The sequence below is a fragment of the Carcharodon carcharias genome, chromosome 2, assembly GCF_017639515.1.
Source record: "Carcharodon carcharias isolate sCarCar2 chromosome 2, sCarCar2.pri, whole genome shotgun sequence".
Lineage (NCBI taxonomy): Eukaryota > Metazoa > Chordata > Chondrichthyes > Lamniformes > Lamnidae > Carcharodon > Carcharodon carcharias.
The window spans coordinates 135,436,806-135,453,839 of NC_054468.1; the positions used below are offsets into that span (position 1 = coordinate 135,436,806).

The window sequence follows — 17,034 nt, forward strand, 5'->3', positions numbered from 1 at the left end:
TGCACGTCATAATTCAGGCCGTGCACCTGACGGAAGAAATACGTCATCAGGGCACACCATCTAGGAGGAGGCTCAACGTAGAGGTATCGCTGCAGGGTCTGAAGGCGGAAAGTCGCCACCTGTGTGCGTAGGCACACTAGCGCCTGACCACCCTCCCTAAGCGGGAGACTCAGAACCTCGGCAGCGACCCAGTGCAATCTTTTGTCCCAGAAGAAGTCGACTAACAATCTCTGGATTCTTGTGACAAAGTCCGGGGGAGGGGTCAAAGTGACCAGCCGATACCACAACATGGCGGCGATCAGCTGGTTTATGACCAGAACTCGACCCCGGTAAGATAGCACTCGGAGCAGTCCTGTCCAGCGCCGCAGGCAAGCCTACTGCACCTGGTATTCCCAGGCAGTCTCCCACCCAAGTACTAACCAGGACTGAGTCTGCTTAGCTTCCGAGATCAGACGAGATCGGGCTTTTTCAGAGTAGTATGGCCGTAGGCAAACATGTTTCCATCTGTTTCAGATGAAATTACATTGTTTCATAGTTTGCCATTGTGAGATTTGAACTCTTGATCTTGGGGTTATAAACCCAGTACCATAACCACTTGGCTATTTAGGCCAAGCTAAAGTTACATTGTTTCATAGTTTGCCATTGTGAGATTTGAACTCTTGATAATCTTTTAAATGAAAACCAAATCAACAAAATTGGGATAAATCAGGCACAGCCCCTAATTCAGGTCAGCTGTAAAACCAAGAACAAAGTTTAAAGGAAACTTACAAACTTTAAATCAAAATGTGATTAAAGGGGTCAACAAAACACCCCAGTCCCCGCGGTGCCCACCGAGCACGGAAGGCCTCGAGAGTGCCAGCAGACACCGCGTGCTCCTTCTCCAGGGACATCCGGCAGCGAACGTAGCCGCGGAAGAGGGACAAACAATCGGGCGGGACTCCCCCGTCGATCGCCCGCTGCCTGGACCTGTTAATGGCCAACTTGGCCAGGCCCAGGAGCAGGTTCACGAGGAGGTCCTCCTCCTTCCCGACCCCCTTCCGCACCGGGTGCCCATAGATCAGGAGCGTGGGGCTGAAGTGCAAACAAAACATCAATAAAAGGTTTTTCAAATAACTAAAAAGGGAGTGCAGCCTACAACACCCTATGTATACATGGTCCACGGGCTCCACAAGACCGCAAAAAGGGCACGTGTCCTGAGAGTCCGTGAACCTATGCATCCTCTTATTATAAGGGACTGCCGCATGCAACACCCTCCAACCCAGGTCCCCGATAGAAAGGGGGAGGACACCTCCGTAGAGGGCCTCCCATCGGGGGCCTCCGCCGCCGGACGGCAACAAGGCACGCCAAGGCGTGTCCGGGCGACGGACAAGGGCGAGAAAATGGAAGGTGTGCAGCAGCAGTCCGTACAAAAAGCCCCTCTTTGCCGTGCCAAAAGGCACAGAGGGCATGTCCCCGAGGCGGCTCATATTGCGGGGCACCAGCACCCGAGGGAGGGTTCGGGGCTTGGGGCCAATGTGGAATTCCGTCCGAACAGGGGAACGCTCAGACGGAAGACCACCGCGCACCTGGGCCACCTCAAGACCCAAAATAACGTCGGGTCCGAGCACGACCGTTCTCAGGTCTTGGATGGCATCGGCTGCGACCTGGACACTCACAGACGCGCGTCGCGCCAACTCCTGTGGGAGCATCCAGCCCAGTCCTCCGCCACCCAGCACGTCCCCGATCCTGGTCACCCCTGCGGCCACAGCCCTCCTCTCCGCCAACCACTGAAAAGGACGGAGGGGCGGATTCCTGAGCAGCGGCTCTCTGACGATAGCCGCTACTCCTGACGGGGGAGAGCTGCGTCGCGAGGCGACCACTTTCCAGACTTTGATCAGGTCCTGGTAAAAGACGGGCAACGCCTGCAAGGAGCCACCGAGGCCCAGCTGTTCTATAAACAGGAGCTGCACGTCATAATTCAGGCCGTGCACCTGACGGAAGAAATACGTCATCAGGGCACACCATCTAGGAGGAGGCTCAACGTAGAGGTATCGCTGCAGGGTCTGAAGGCGGAAAGTCGCCACCTGTGTGCGTAGGCACACTAGCGCCTGACCACCCTCCCTAAGCGGGAGACTCAGAACCTCGGCAGCGACCCAATGCAATCTTTTGTCCCAGAAGAAGTCGACTAACAATCTCTGGATTCTTGTGACAAAGTCCGGGGGAGGGGTCAAAGTGACCAGCCGATACCACAACATGGCGGCGATCAGCTGGTTTATGACCAGAACTCGACCCCGGTAAGATAGCACTCGGAGCAGTCCTGTCCAGCGCCGCAGGCAAGCCTACTGCACCTGGTATTCCCAGGCAGTCTCCCACCCAAGTACTAACCAGGACTGAGTCTGCTTAGCTTCCGAGATCAGACGAGATCGGGCTTTTTCAGAGTAGTATGGCCGTAGGCAAACATGTTTCCATCTGTTTCAGATGAAATTACATTGTTTCATAGTTTGCCATTGTGAGATTTGAACTCTTGATCTTGGGGTTATAAACCCAGTACCATAACCACTTGGCTATTTAGGCCAAGCTAAAGTTACATTGTTTCATAGTTTGCCATTGTGAGATTTGAACTCTTGATACTCTTTTGAGTAAACCTGTTTCCATCTGTTTCAGATGAAGTTATATTGTTTCATAGTTTGCCATTGTGAGATTTGAACTCTTGATAATCTTTTAAATGAAAACCAAATCAACAAAATTGGGATAAATCAGGCACAGCCCCTAATTCAGGTCAGCTGTAAAACCAAGAACAAAGTTTAAAGGAAACTTACAAACTTTAAATCAAAATGTGATTAAAGGGGTCAACAAAACACCCCAGTCCCCGCGGTGCCCACCGAGCACGGAAGGCCTCGAGAGTGCCAGCAGACACCGCGTGCTCCTTCTCCAGGGACATCCGGCAGCGAACGTAGCCGCGGAAGAGGGACAAACAATCGGGCGGGACTCCCCCGTCGATCGCCCGCTGCCTGGACCTGTTAATGGCCAACTTGGCCAGGCCCAGGAGCAGGTTCACGAGGAGGTCCTCCTCCTTCCCGACCCCCTTCCGCACCGGGTGCCCATAGATCAGGAGCGTGGGGCTGAAGTGCAAACAAAACATCAATAAAAGGTTTTTCAAATAACTAAAAAGGGAGTGCAGCCTACAACACCCTATGTATACATGGTCCACGGACTCCACAAGACCGCAAAAAGGGCACGTGTCCTGAGAGTCCGCGAACCAATGCATCCTCTTATTATAAGGGACTGCTGCATGCAACACCCTCCAACCCAGGTCTCCGATAGAAAGGGGGAGGACACCTCCGTAGAGGGCCTCCCATCGGGGGCTTCCGCCGCCGGACGGCAACAAGGCACGCCAGGGCGTGTCCGGTCGACGGACAAGGGCGAGAAAATGGAAGGTGTGCAGCAGCAGTCCGTACAAAAAGCTCCTCTTTGCCGTGCCAAAAGGCACAGAGGGCATGTCCCCGAGGCGGCTCATATTGCGGGGCACCAGCACCCGAGGGAGGGTTCGGGGCTTGGGGCCAATGTGGAATTCCGTCCGAACAGGGGAACGCTCAGACGGAAGACCACCGCGCACCTGGGCCACCTCAAGACCCAAAATAACGTCGGGTCCGAGCACGACCGTTCTCAGGTCTTGGATGGCATCGGCTGCGACCTGGACACTCACAGACGCGCGTCGCGCCAACTCCTGCGGGAGCATCCAGCCCAGTCCTCCGCCACCCAGCACGTCCCCGATCCTGGTCACCCCTGCGGCCACAGCCCTCCTCTCCGCCAACCACTGAAAAGGACGGAGGGGCGGATTCCTGAGCAGCGGCTCTCTGACGATAGCCGCTACTCCTGACGGGGGAGAGCTGCGTCGCGAGGCGACCACTTTCCAGACTTTGATCAGGTCCTGGTAAAAGACGGGCAACGCCTGCAAGGAGCCACCGAGGCCCAGCTGTTCTATAAACAGGAGCTGCACGTCATAATTCAGGCCGTGCACCTGACGGAAGAAATACGTCATCAGGGCACACCATCTAGGAGGAGGCTCAACGTAGAGGTATCGCTGCAGGGTCTGAAGGCGGAAAGTCGCCACCTGTGTGCGTAGGCACACTAGCGCCTGACCACCCTCCCTAAGCGGGAGACTCAGAACCTCGGCAGCGACCCAGTGCAATCTTTTGTCCCAGAAGAAGTCGACTAACAATCTCTGGATTCTTGTGACAAAGTCCGGGGGAGGGGTCAAAGTGACCAGCCGATACCACAACATGGCGGCGATCAGCTGGTTTATGACCAGAACTCGACCCCGGTAAGATAGCACTCGGAGCAGTCCTGTCCAGCGCCGCAGGCAAGCCTACTGCACCTGGTATTCCCAGGCAGTCTCCCACCCAAGTACTAACCAGGACTGAGTCTGCTTAGCTTCCGAGATCAGACGAGATCGGGCTTTTTCAGAGTAGTATGGCCGTAGGCAAACATGTTTCCATCTGTTTCAGATGAAATTACATTGTTTCATAGTTTGCCATTGTGAGATTTGAACTCTTGATCTTGGGGTTATAAACCCAGTACCATAACCACTTGGCTATTTAGGCCAAGCTAAAGTTACATTGTTTCATAGTTTGCCATTGTGAGATTTGAACTCTTGATAATCTTTTAAATGAAAACCAAATCAACAAAATTGGGATAAATCAGGCACAGCCCCTAATTCAGGTCAGCTGTAAAACCAAGAACAAAGTTTAAAGGAAACTTACAAACTTTAAATCAAAATGTGATTAAAGGGGTCAACAAAACACCCCAGTCCCCGCGGTGCCCACCGAGCACGGAAGGCCTCGAGAGTGCCAGCAGACACCGCGTGCTCCTTCTCCAGGGACATCCGGCAGCGAACGTAGCCGCGGAAGAGGGACAAACAATCGGGCGGGACTCCCCCGTCGATCGCCCGCTGCCTGGACCTGTTAATGGCCAACTTGGCCAGGCCCAGGAGCAGGTTCACGAGGAGGTCCTCCTCCTTCCCGACCCCCTTCCGCACCGGGTGCCCATAGATCAGGAGCGTGGGGCTGAAGTGCAAACAAAACATCAATAAAAGGTTTTTCAAATAACTAAAAAGGGAGTGCAGCCTACAACACCCTATGTATACATGGTCCACGGGCTCCACAAGACCGCAAAAAGGGCACGTGTCCTGAGAGTCCGTGAACCTATGCATCCTCTTATTATAAGGGACTGCCGCATGCAACACCCTCCAACCCAGGTCCCCGATAGAAAGGGGGAGGACACCTCCGTAGAGGGCCTCCCATCGGGGGCCTCCGCCGCCGGACGGCAACAAGGCACGCCAAGGCGTGTCCGGGCGACGGACAAGGGCGAGAAAATGGAAGGTGTGCAGCAGCAGTCCGTACAAAAAGCCCCTCTTTGCCGTGCCAAAAGGCACAGAGGGCATGTCCCCGAGGCGGCTCATATTGCGGGGCACCAGCACCCGAGGGAGGGTTCGGGGCTTGGGGCCAATGTGGAATTCCGTCCGAACAGGGGAACGCTCAGACGGAAGACCACCGCGCACCTGGGCCACCTCAAGACCCAAAATAACGTCGGGTCCGAGCACGACCGTTCTCAGGTCTTGGATGGCATCGGCTGCGACCTGGACACTCACAGACGCGCGTCGCGCCAACTCCTGTGGGAGCATCCAGCCCAGTCCTCCGCCACCCAGCACGTCCCCGATCCTGGTCACCCCTGCGGCCACAGCCCTCCTCTCCGCCAACCACTGAAAAGGACGGAGGGGCGGATTCCTGAGCAGCGGCTCTCTGACGATAGCCGCTACTCCTGACGGGGGAGAGCTGCGTCGCGAGGCGACCACTTTCCAGACTTTGATCAGGTCCTGGTAAAAGACGGGCAACGCCTGCAAGGAGCCACCGAGGCCCAGCTGTTCTATAAACAGGAGCTGCACGTCATAATTCAGGCCGTGCACCTGACGGAAGAAATACGTCATCAGGGCACACCATCTAGGAGGAGGCTCAACGTAGAGGTATCGCTGCAGGGTCTGAAGGCGGAAAGTCGCCACCTGTGTGCGTAGGCACACTAGCGCCTGACCACCCTCCCTAAGCGGGAGACTCAGAACCTCGGCAGCGACCCAATGCAATCTTTTGTCCCAGAAGAAGTCGACTAACAATCTCTGGATTCTTGTGACAAAGTCCGGGGGAGGGGTCAAAGTGACCAGCCGATACCACAACATGGCGGCGATCAGCTGGTTTATGACCAGAACTCGACCCCGGTAAGATAGCACTCGGAGCAGTCCTGTCCAGCGCCGCAGGCAAGCCTACTGCACCTGGTATTCCCAGGCAGTCTCCCACCCAAGTACTAACCAGGACTGAGTCTGCTTAGCTTCCGAGATCAGACGAGATCGGGCTTTTTCAGAGTAGTATGGCCGTAGGCAAACATGTTTCCATCTGTTTCAGATGAAATTACATTGTTTCATAGTTTGCCATTGTGAGATTTGAACTCTTGATCTTGGGGTTATAAACCCAGTACCATAACCACTTGGCTATTTAGGCCAAGCTAAAGTTACATTGTTTCATAGTTTGCCATTGTGAGATTTGAACTCTTGATACTCTTTTGAGTAAACCTGTTTCCATCTGTTTCAGATGAAGTTATATTGTTTCATAGTTTGCCATTGTGAGATTTGAACTCTTGATCTTGGGGTTACAAACCCAGTACCATAACCACTTGGCTATTTAGGCCAGGCTATGCTTCCTGATTGGTCTCAGCTGCAGCTTGTTAATGCTGAGCTGTGTGCTGTTGTTGTGGTTGTGCTTGGTGCTGGTTGTGGTTGTTGCTGCTGCTGTGGGATTTCCATTGGCTATTGCTGCTGATGGGGGATTTCCAGTGGCTGTTCCTGCTGCTGTGGGATTTCCAGTGGCTGTTCCTGCTGCTGTGGGATTTCCATTGGCTATTGCTGCTGCTGTGGGATTTCCATTGGCTATTGCTGCTGCTGTGGGATTTCCAGTGGCTGTTCCTGCTGCTGTGGGATTTCCAGTGGCTGTTCCTGCTGCTGGGGGATTTCCAGTGGCTGTTCCTGCTGCTGTGGGATTTCCAGTGGCTGTTCTTGCTGCTGCGGGATTTCCAGTGGCTGTTCCTGCTGCTGGAGGATTTCCAGTGGCTGTTCCTGCTGCTGGGGGATTTCCAGTGGTTGTTCCTGCTGCTGGGGGATTTCCAGTGGCTGTTCCTGCTGCTGCGGGATTTCCAGTGGCTGTTCCTGCTGCTGCGGGATTTCCAGTGGCTGTTCCTGCTGCTGGAGGATTTCCAGTGGCTGTTCCTGCTGCTGTGGGATTTCCAGTGGCTGTTCCTGCTGCGGGATTTCCTGTGGCTGTTCCAGCTGCTGTGGGATTTCCTGTGGCTGTTCCTGCTGCTGTGGGATTTCCTGTGGCTGTTCCTGCTGCTGTTTTCCTGTGGCTGTTCCTGCTGCTGGGAGATTTCCTGTGGCTGTTCCAGCTGCTGCGGGATTTCCAGTGGCTGATCTAGCTGCTGCAGGATTTCCTGTGCCTGTTCCTGCTGCTGTGGAATTTCCAGTGGCTGTTCCTGCAGCTGTGGAATTTCAGGTGGCTGTTCCTGCTGCTGTGGAATTTCCAGTGGCTGTTCCTGCTGCTGTGGGATTTACTGTGGCTGCTCCTATTATTGTGTTGCTGCCTTGGGTCAAGTCTTCTTCCATTCTTTGTGTTGCTGGGACCTGGAGTCTGCAGGCCTGAGGCCTGGAGGGGAGGGAGACAGAGAGAGGGGGGGAGTGAGAAAGGGGCTCAGTGTGGTTGGGATGTTTCTGGCGGTCAACACCTTGGAGGCCACCGCCCGGAGGATTATACTTTCCAACGTCCTGCCCTTTGTCCCCAGTGTGCTCCTCCTTCCCCACCTCCATCAACTGGGGTTAGGTGATGTGTTGTGCCAATCCCGCTTGCCTTAAGGATGTGTCCCTCTGACATGTGTACTCCTTCCGGTGCCAGGTTTTTGTCCACCTGGCCCGGGAGAATTGTGTGTGGGGCGGGGGGGGTGCTTTCATGTAGAATATGAGGGGGCCACCTACAGGGTCTGCTGGTCAGCGGATGGTGTGCATTGCCATGCCTGCAAGGAGGTGGGGCACGTCTGTAAGACCTGCCCCACCTCCAAGGCCACTAGTACCATCCAGGCGGCCGCGGCTGGCATCTACCCCCTGCCACCACTCCAGTGCCGCTGGCAGCCACCGCCATCTCAGCTGCCGGCGAGGCGGGGTCAATGACATTGCTCTGTAAGAAGGCATGGAGGATGTCCCACCAGCTGGATGTGGCCCCCCCCCCCGCCCCCAGGACCCCCAAACCAGCCCCAATCCCCAGACCCCTGAGAACTTGAGGATAAAAACATCATTTGGCCCCGGCAACATGTCCACCCGTCCTCCCGAGCCAGTGTGTGCCTCAGTGCCATTTGCTGGGCCCGGCGTCATCCCCGCGCGGTCTCCCGGGTCCGGCGGCGGTGGGGTGTGTAACCCCAAGCTGGTGGTCCTATTAAAGAGGGTGGACCTGCCCAAACACCAGAGAGCGGTCAGAGAGCCGCTGCTCAGAAATCCGCCCCTCCGCCCTTTTCAGTGGCTGGCGGAGAAGAAGGCTGTGTCTGCCGGGGTGACCAGGATCAGGGACGTGCTGGGTGGTGGAGGAGTGGGCTGGATGCTACCACAGGATCTGGAGAATCCCACGTCCGTGGATGTCCGGCTCACGGCCAATGCCATTCAAGATCTTAGGACGGCCGTGCTCGGCCCCGATGTCATACTGGGATTTAAGGTGGCACAGGTGCGAGGTGGTCTTCCGTCTGAGCATACCTCTGGATGGAATTCCACATTGGCCCCAAACCTCGAACCCTTCCTCGGAAGCCAATGCCCCGCAACCTGAGTCACCTTGTGGAAATGCCATCTGTGCCCTTTAGCACAATGTGGAGGGGTTTCCTGTATGGACTGTTGCTGCACACCTTTCACTTTCTTGCCCTTACCCTCTGCCTGGACATGTGGAGGTCCACAACAGGGGAGCCTCTACAGAGGTGACCTACCACTTTCCATTGGGGACCTGGGTTGGAGGGTGTTGCATGCAGCAGTCCCATACAATCGTAAGTTGTATCGGTTCACAGACTCCCAAGATACCTGCGTCTTTTGCGGCCTTGTGGAGCCCGTGGACCATGTCTACATTGGGTGTTGCGGGCTGCACTCCCATTTCAGCTATTTAAAAAAACCGTCCCACCCGACTGTCTGTCCCTCTTCCGCGGGTATGTTTGTGGCTGGATGTCCCTGGAGAGGGAGCACGCGGTGTCTGCCAGGACTGTCAAGGCCTTCCATGCCCAGTGGGCACCGTGGGGACTGGGGTGTTTTATTGACCCTGTTTATCACATTTTGGTTTAATGTTTGGAAGTTTTCTTTAAGTTTTGTCTTTGTTTTTGCAGTTTCCCTTTAAGAGACTGCTTTTTGCTTTGTCCCTGATTTTGTTAATTTAGTTTATTTAGTTGACTCAAAAGATTTACAGGACCAGTCCAGATCATCACCGGCCAGCTGGATAGCTCTATTTTCAAAGTCCATGAGGAACTTGATTTCAGACATTCCTCCACCGGTCAGTGGCCTCTCCCTTTTATTGTGTGCCAGCTTGTCCTACGTGAATAGAGATGGAGTGAGTGTAATCAGGACGCCTGCCAGGCCAGATGATAAGTATTCCTGGCATGTGTGGGTGGTGAGTGATCCATTGGCGGGATGAGGACAATGAAGGTGTGTGTGAGAGAGCGAATGGTGATGTCATTTGAACTGGCAGTGAGGTCCCTATGGACGTGTGATGAGTTTGTGACTGTGCGAGTTGAGAGTGATGAGAAGAGTGACTTACCCTAGCGGAACAGAAGTGATCATTCATCCTCTCGCGGCACTGGATGGCTTTCCTCCTTTGACGCTGGCGCTGACCACCACCACCCAAGCCAGATTGGTGATGTTGCTGCCCATCCTACGGCCAGAGCAGGGGTGGAGGACATCACCGTGGGCCTCCACTGCATCCAAAAGGCGCTCAAGGGATGTTTTACCCGCCCGCTACTACACTGAATGCAAATCTGGGATGATTCTGCACAACAGGTAGAGTGGGTCAAACTAAATGCCTGATGAAGATCAAAGAATTGAAAGATTATTTTGTTCATAAATTACCTACGCTAAATTATGAAGTGGATATAGGCAGATTTACTCAATGTGTAAAGGCTGCCAATGTAACTGGGGTCCTGCCAAGAGAGAAACACCACCTGTTTGCCTCAACTTCATGGGATGCAAAGTTCCATTTAATATTATCTGACCTCATTCCAGTATGGAATCGATGTGGGACATTAGGTGAGAGGCTAATGGAAAAGTGTAGCCTGGGTTGGGGGGGTGGGCATGAAGCAACTAGACATAAGAAAACAGGTTCAACCATACAGAAAGACAAAATGCAAAACCCGCGTTGATGACCCCAGGCCAAGCTATGCTGAATACAAGTATAAGATTAATTCTGGACTTGCATCCAACTAAGGGGAGAACTTCAAAGAATCTTAACTAGCAGGCAACCCAGAGGAATTTAAACTTAAACATTAATTAAGAAAGGGAGAACTGGAACTCATATAACAGTTCAGCCCACCAGAATGGGAATTCACACAACAGTTTAAACTGGGTTCACCATGCTGCTATTTCAGAGAAAAAAGAGTAAGGTAAGGCATAAAAACAAAAAAACTGCGGATGCTGGAAATCCAAAACAAAAACAGAATTACCTGGAAAAACTCAGCAGGTCTGGCAGCATCGGCAGAGAAGAAAAGAGTTGACGTTTCGAGTCCTCATGACCCTTCGACAGAACTTGAGTTCGAGTCCAAGAAAGAGTTGAAATATAAGCTGGTTTAAGGTGTTGGCGGGGGGGGGGAGGGAGGGAGGGAGGGAGGGAGAGAGAGAGAGAGAGACAGAAAGAGAGAGAGAAGTGGAGGGGGGTGGTGTGGTTGTAGGCAAAAGCAGTGATAGAAGCAAATCATCAAAAGATGTCATAAACAACAGGACAAAAAAACACATAGGTGTTAAAGTTGTTGATGTTATCTAAACGAATGTGCTAATTAAGAATGGATGGTAGGGCACTCAAGGTATAGCTCTAGTGGGGGTGGGGGGAGCATAAAAGATTTAAAATATTTAAAAATAATGGAAATAGGTGGGAAAAGAAAAATCTATATAATTTATTGGAAAAAAACAAAAGGAAGGGGGAAACAGAAAGGGGGTGGGGATGGAGGGGGAGCTCAAGACCCAAAGTTGTTGAATTCAATATTCAGTCCGGAAGGCTGTAAAGTGCCTAGTCGGAAGATGAGGTGTTGTTCCTCCAGTTTGCGTTGGGCTTCACTGGAACAATGCAGCAAGCCAAGGACAGACATGTGGGCAAGAGAGCAGGGTGGAGTGTTAAAATGGCAAGCGACAGGGAGGTTTGGGTCATTCTTGCGGACAGACCGCAGGTGTTCTGCAAAGCAGTCGCCCAGTTTACGTTTGGTCTCTCCATTGGGAGCAATGAATGCAGTAGACTAAGTTGGGGGAGATGCAAGTGAAATGCTGCTTCACTTGAAAAGAGTGTTTAGGCCCTTGGACAGTGAGGAGAGAGGAAGTGAAGGGGCAGGTGTTGCATCTTTTGCGTGGGCATGGGGTGGTGCCATAGGAGGGGGTTGAGGAGTAGGGGGTGATGGAGGAGTGGACCAGGGTGTCCCGGAGGGAGCGATCCCTACGGAATGCCGATAGGGGGGTGAAGGGAAGATGTGTTTGGTGGTGGCATCATGCTGGAGTTGGCGGAAATGGCGGAGGATGATCCTTTGAATGAGGAGGCTGGTGGGGTGATAAATGAGGACAAGGGGGACCCTATCATGTTTCTGGCAGGGAGGAGAAGGCGTGAGGGCGGATGCGCGGGAGATGGGCCGGACACAGTTGAGGACCCTGTCAACGACCGTGGGTGGAAAACCTCAGTTAAGGAAGAAGGAGGACATGTCAGAGGAACTGTTTTTGAAGGTAGCATCATCGGAACAGATGCGACGGAGGCGAAGGAACTGAGAGAATGGGATGGAGTCCTTACAGGAAGCGGGGTGTGAGGAGCTGTAGTTGAGGTAGCTGTGGGAGTCGGTGGGTTTGTAATGGATTTTGGTGGACAGTCTATCACCAGAGATTGAGACAGAGAGGTCAAGGAAGGGAAGGGAAGTGTCAGAGATGGACCACTTGAAAATGATGGAGGGGTGGAGATTGGAAGCAAAATTAATAAATTTTTTCAAGTCCCCCCTATCGGCATTCCGTAGGGATCGCTCCCTCCGGGACACCCTGGTCCACTCCTCCATCACCCCCTACTCCTCAACCCCCTCCTATGGCACCACCCCATGCCCACGCAAAAGATGCAACACCTGCCCCTTCACTTCCTCTCTCCTCACTGTCCAAGGGCCCAAACACTCTTTTCAAGTGAAGCAGCATTTCACTTGCAATCTCCCCCAACTTAGTCTACTGCATTCATTGCTCCCAATGGAGAGACCAAACGTAAACTGGGCGACTGCTTTGCAGAACACCTGCGGTCTGTCCGCAAGAATGACCCAAACCTCCCTGTCGCTTGCCATTTTAACACTCCACCCTGCTCTCTTGCCCACATGTCTGTCCTTGGCTTGCTGCATTGTTCCAGTGAAGCCCAACGCAAACTGGAGGAACAACACCTCATCTTCCGACTAGGCACTTTACAGCCTTCCGGACTGAATATTGAATTCAACAACTTTAGGTCTTGAGCTCCCCCCTCCATCCCCACCCCCTTTCTGTTTCCCCCTTCCTTTTGTTTTTTTCCAATAAATTATATAGATTTTTCTTTTCCCACCTATTTCCATTATTTTTAAATATTTTAAATCTTTTATGCTCCCCCCACCCCCACTAGAGCTATAGCTTGAGTGCCCTACCATCCATTCTTAATTAGCACATTCGTTTAGATAACATCACCAACTTTAACACCTATGTGTTCTTTTGTCCTGTTGTTTATGACATCTTTTGATGATTTGCTTCTATCACTGCTTTTGCCTACAACCACACCACCCCCCTCCACTTCTCTCTCTCTTTATCTCTCTCTCTCTCCCTCTCCCCCCCCCACCCCACCAACACCTTAAACCAGCTTATATTTCAACTCTTTCTTGGACTCGAACTCAAGTTCTGTCGAAGGGTCATGAGGACTCGAAACATCAACTCTTTTCTTCTCTGCCGATGCTGCCAGACCTGCTGAGTTTTTCCAGGTAATTCTGTTTTTGTTTTAGTAAGGTAAGGCAGCCAATTCATCCATATCAGTTTACAAGGGTGAGGTTGAATGAGTCCTGCAAACAATGGATATAGAGTTTTAATCTATTAAAAGATTTGCTATCTGATACTGTTAACATATCAGCTATCTAAATACTAATTTTAAATGAACCTCAGTGCCAGGCACTAATCTCAACTGTAAATTTATAATCAGCAAGCAGTTAATACTGAATTACTGTGACATAACTAACATTTTTTTGTTTGCTCAAGGGATTTGGGTGTTGCTGGCAAAGTCAGTAATCATTGCCCATCCCTAATAACTGCGATTGTAACCTCTGCTATTCATTTGTTCATTAACCCTATCTTCTACTTGCCTGCATACTTAGTTGTTGAAGTCAAATATCGCTAATTTACTCCTTCACCTCTCACTCTTTTATTCTCTCCATTTTCCTCCTGTTCTCTTTCCACTCTCTGCCGCCATCTCTCAGTTTCTCTCAGTCTTCACCTTATTGATTTTGGTGGGCTAAGAATAGCATAGTCAGGGGGTGTTGGGATGTCACAAAAGCAGAAAATGCTGGAAAAACTCCACAGGTCTGGCAGCATCTGTGGAGGGAGAAACAGAGTTAACGTTTCGGGACCGTATGACCATTCTTCAGAGCAGTATTGGGATGTACTTGGGATAGGTAAGCTAGAAGGAACTGCAAAGCGTTCAGGATAGGTAGATGGGCGGGTGCTTTGAGATGAATTCAGGATTAGTAGGAAGTACATGGGTGAGCAAACAGAACGCAGGCCACTATTGGGCTGAAATGGCTAGAAGCTGGATGGACTCAAAGGAACACAGATAAAAGGCTATTGAAGGAAGCATGGCAAATCTTCCTCTTGCTACATGTAAGGCAGACAAAGCACATGCCCATGTTTCTGTAGCTAGCTTTTCCTGGAGCATGTCACTAGCCTGTCACTAGAAACTATAGCTTGAAGGGCACCTCTACATCAAGCACAACTGACCAAGAGACTCTCCCACTCTTACCACATACCACAGGCATATTGGCTGACAATCTGCCTTTTTGGCCACATTATAAACACACCTTCCACAGCCGTCAAGTCCAGAGTGGGACTCAAACCCAGAGCTTTCGGCTTAGAGGCAGGGATGCTACCCACTGCACCACAAGACCTCCACACATGGAGGATAGGACTTTAGCAAGGGCATGGATTCTGCTGATGAATTTTTTATGGTTTAGTTACTGCCTCTCTTACCAGTAAAAGTCAAATTGGGGCAGGACTCAAGACAGCAGCTCAAACCAACTTCAGAAATTCTTTGGCACAATTTAAGGTGACATATCCCCGATCATTAATTTGGGACTGATAGCTTTTTTTAAACAAAGATCAGATAATTTTCACCTGTTTGTTTGTTCCTCATTGCTACTTACTACCGGCTTAAAGATTCATTTACTTTTAGCTCATTAAAATGCTTGCAGGATGATTTAATAGGTAAGACCTTAGTGTAAATTTTAACCTGGAGCAGACTTCAGGCAGGCTGGAGAGTGTAGCAAAGTGTAAAACTCACTCACCCACCTGTGTTTCAGGCCTAGCATGTTTCAACTCCCAGACCTTATTTAAATGCCACAGGTACACTTCCTATCTGGAAAGGACAGGAAGAGGCCAAAGGGCAGTTGGGAGCAGCTGAAAATCAGGCTGTCAAACCATCCTCCTGTTAGCCAGCAAGGAATGGGTTTTTGGGAGGATCTAGCAGGAGAGAAGGGAGTTTGGGGACGGGAGGCTGTGACTTTCTTATGGGGCCGAGAGAAGCAATCCTGCGTCTGCCGGTCAACATAGGACATATTTTGCCTTGGCATCTTCATCCATCCCATTGGCTGCCGACCTGCCAAAGCCTGTCAGGGAGTTACAGCAGTTCCTCTGTTTTCCAGTTATAAGACCATCAATGGACCCTGGTTTGCGTACCTGAGACTCAGACCTGCAATAGGCAGGTACCTTGTCTGCCTGCAGAACCCTAATATCAATGACAGTGTGACAGGGAAACAAATTAGCCGTAGTCCACAAAGGACCACAGGCATCTCTCTCCATTAGGAAGAAATCATTGGTTATAACTGGAGGGGCACCATGCTGCAAGTGTGGGGCAAGGCAATGAGGCAGGCCTCCATGTACTACCACAGCTGATATGGGGATTGAACCCAAGCTTAATTGGCATCATTCTGTAACACACTGTAGCTATCTCGCCAACTGAGCTCAACAACAAGTAAGTAACCCACTCATAAATAGTGAGGAGGAAAGCCTTAGGTTACAGGACAATATAGATGGGCTGGTAAGATGGGCAGAGCAGCGGCAAACGGAATTTAATCCTGAGAAGTGTGAGGTGATGCATTTTGGGAGGACTAACATGGCAAGGGAATACATAATGAATGATAGGACTCTAGGATGTACAGAGGACTAGAGCGATCTTGGTATACATGTCCATTGATCCCTGAAGGCAGCAGCCGAGGTAGATAAGGTGGTTAAGAAGGCATATGGGATACTTGCCTTTATTAGCTGAGGCATAGAATATAAGAGCATGGAGGTTATGTTGGAGCTGCAGAAAACACTAGCTAGGCCACAGCTGGAGTACCATGTGTAATCCTGGTCGCCACACTATAGGAATGATGTGATTGCACTCTAAAGGGTGCAGAGGAGATTCACCAGGATATTGCCTGGGCTGGAGCGTTTCAGCTATGAAGAGAGACTGGATAGGCTGGCGTTGTTTTCCTTAGAGCAGAGAAGGCTGAGGGGGCCCTGATGGAGGTATACAAAATTATGAGAGGCATAGATAGGGTAGATAGGAAGAAACTTTTCCCCTTAGTGGAGGTGTCAATAACATGGAGGCATAGATTTAAGGTAAGGGGCAGGAGGCTTAGAGGGGATTTGAGGAAATTTTATTTCACCCAGAGGGTGGTTAGAATCTGGAACACACTGCCTGAGGGGGTGGTAGAGGCAGGAACCCTCACAACATTTAAGAAGTATTTAGATGAGCACTTGAAATGCCACAGCAGACAGGGCTACAGGCCAAGTGCTGCAAAATGGGATTAGAATAGATAGATGCTTGATGGCCAGCATTGACATGATGGGCCGAAGGGCCTGTTTCACTGCTGTATAACTCTATGACTCTATTTTTAACAGTCCATGTTCCCAGAGTGGATAGGGTTAAAAACCAAACGCCTTGCTTTGTTTCAGACAAAAGCTCATCCTCACAATATAGAAATGTGATCCTGTTAAATGTGAGACCTTTAATAATCATGTCTTGATGCTCAAAGCACTAGTCACAGGATTCTAGTGCAACACTGAGGGAAAGTTGCATTGTTGGATGTGTTGCTTCTCAGTTAAATCCGGACATACAAATCTCCTCTCTCAGGCATGTGTAAAAGATTTCACAGCATTATTTGGACTAGGTAGTTCTCCTCAGTGTCCTGGCCGACGTGTATCCCTCAAGGAACACCTGAACTAAATGACCTGCTCATTCAATTCATTAATTTTCATTAGTTGGCTGCTGCATTAATAAAGCAATTACTCTACGTTTCATTGGCTATCGTGCCATTTGAACCACCTGAGCCTGTGAATCACACATAAGTAAAAGTCTTTTTTTCTCCTTTAGACACAAACTTTTAATAATAGGCAATCTGGTGTTTGAATGTACACCCTACTGTAAAGTTGCACAGGAATATTTGATTCAGATCTTGAGCTAGGCCCCTACTAGTAATTTGTCATGAATAAATTCCACTTGGTGGAGGGCCTCT

At 51.0% G+C, this 17,034-nt stretch overlaps 4 pseudogenes; all 4 read right to left on the minus strand.

Annotated features, from left to right (window-relative positions):
* Positions 1–371: 371 nt before the first annotated feature.
* On the minus strand, positions 372–490 carry LOC121275548 (annotated as a pseudogene).
* Positions 491–2,315: 1,825 nt separating this feature from the next.
* Positions 2,316–2,434, minus strand: LOC121275558 (annotated as a pseudogene).
* A 1,911-nt stretch (positions 2,435–4,345) lies between these two features.
* On the minus strand, positions 4,346–4,464 carry LOC121275561 (annotated as a pseudogene).
* A 1,825-nt stretch (positions 4,465–6,289) lies between these two features.
* Positions 6,290–6,408, minus strand: LOC121275562 (annotated as a pseudogene).
* Positions 6,409–17,034: the final 10,626 nt, after the last annotated feature.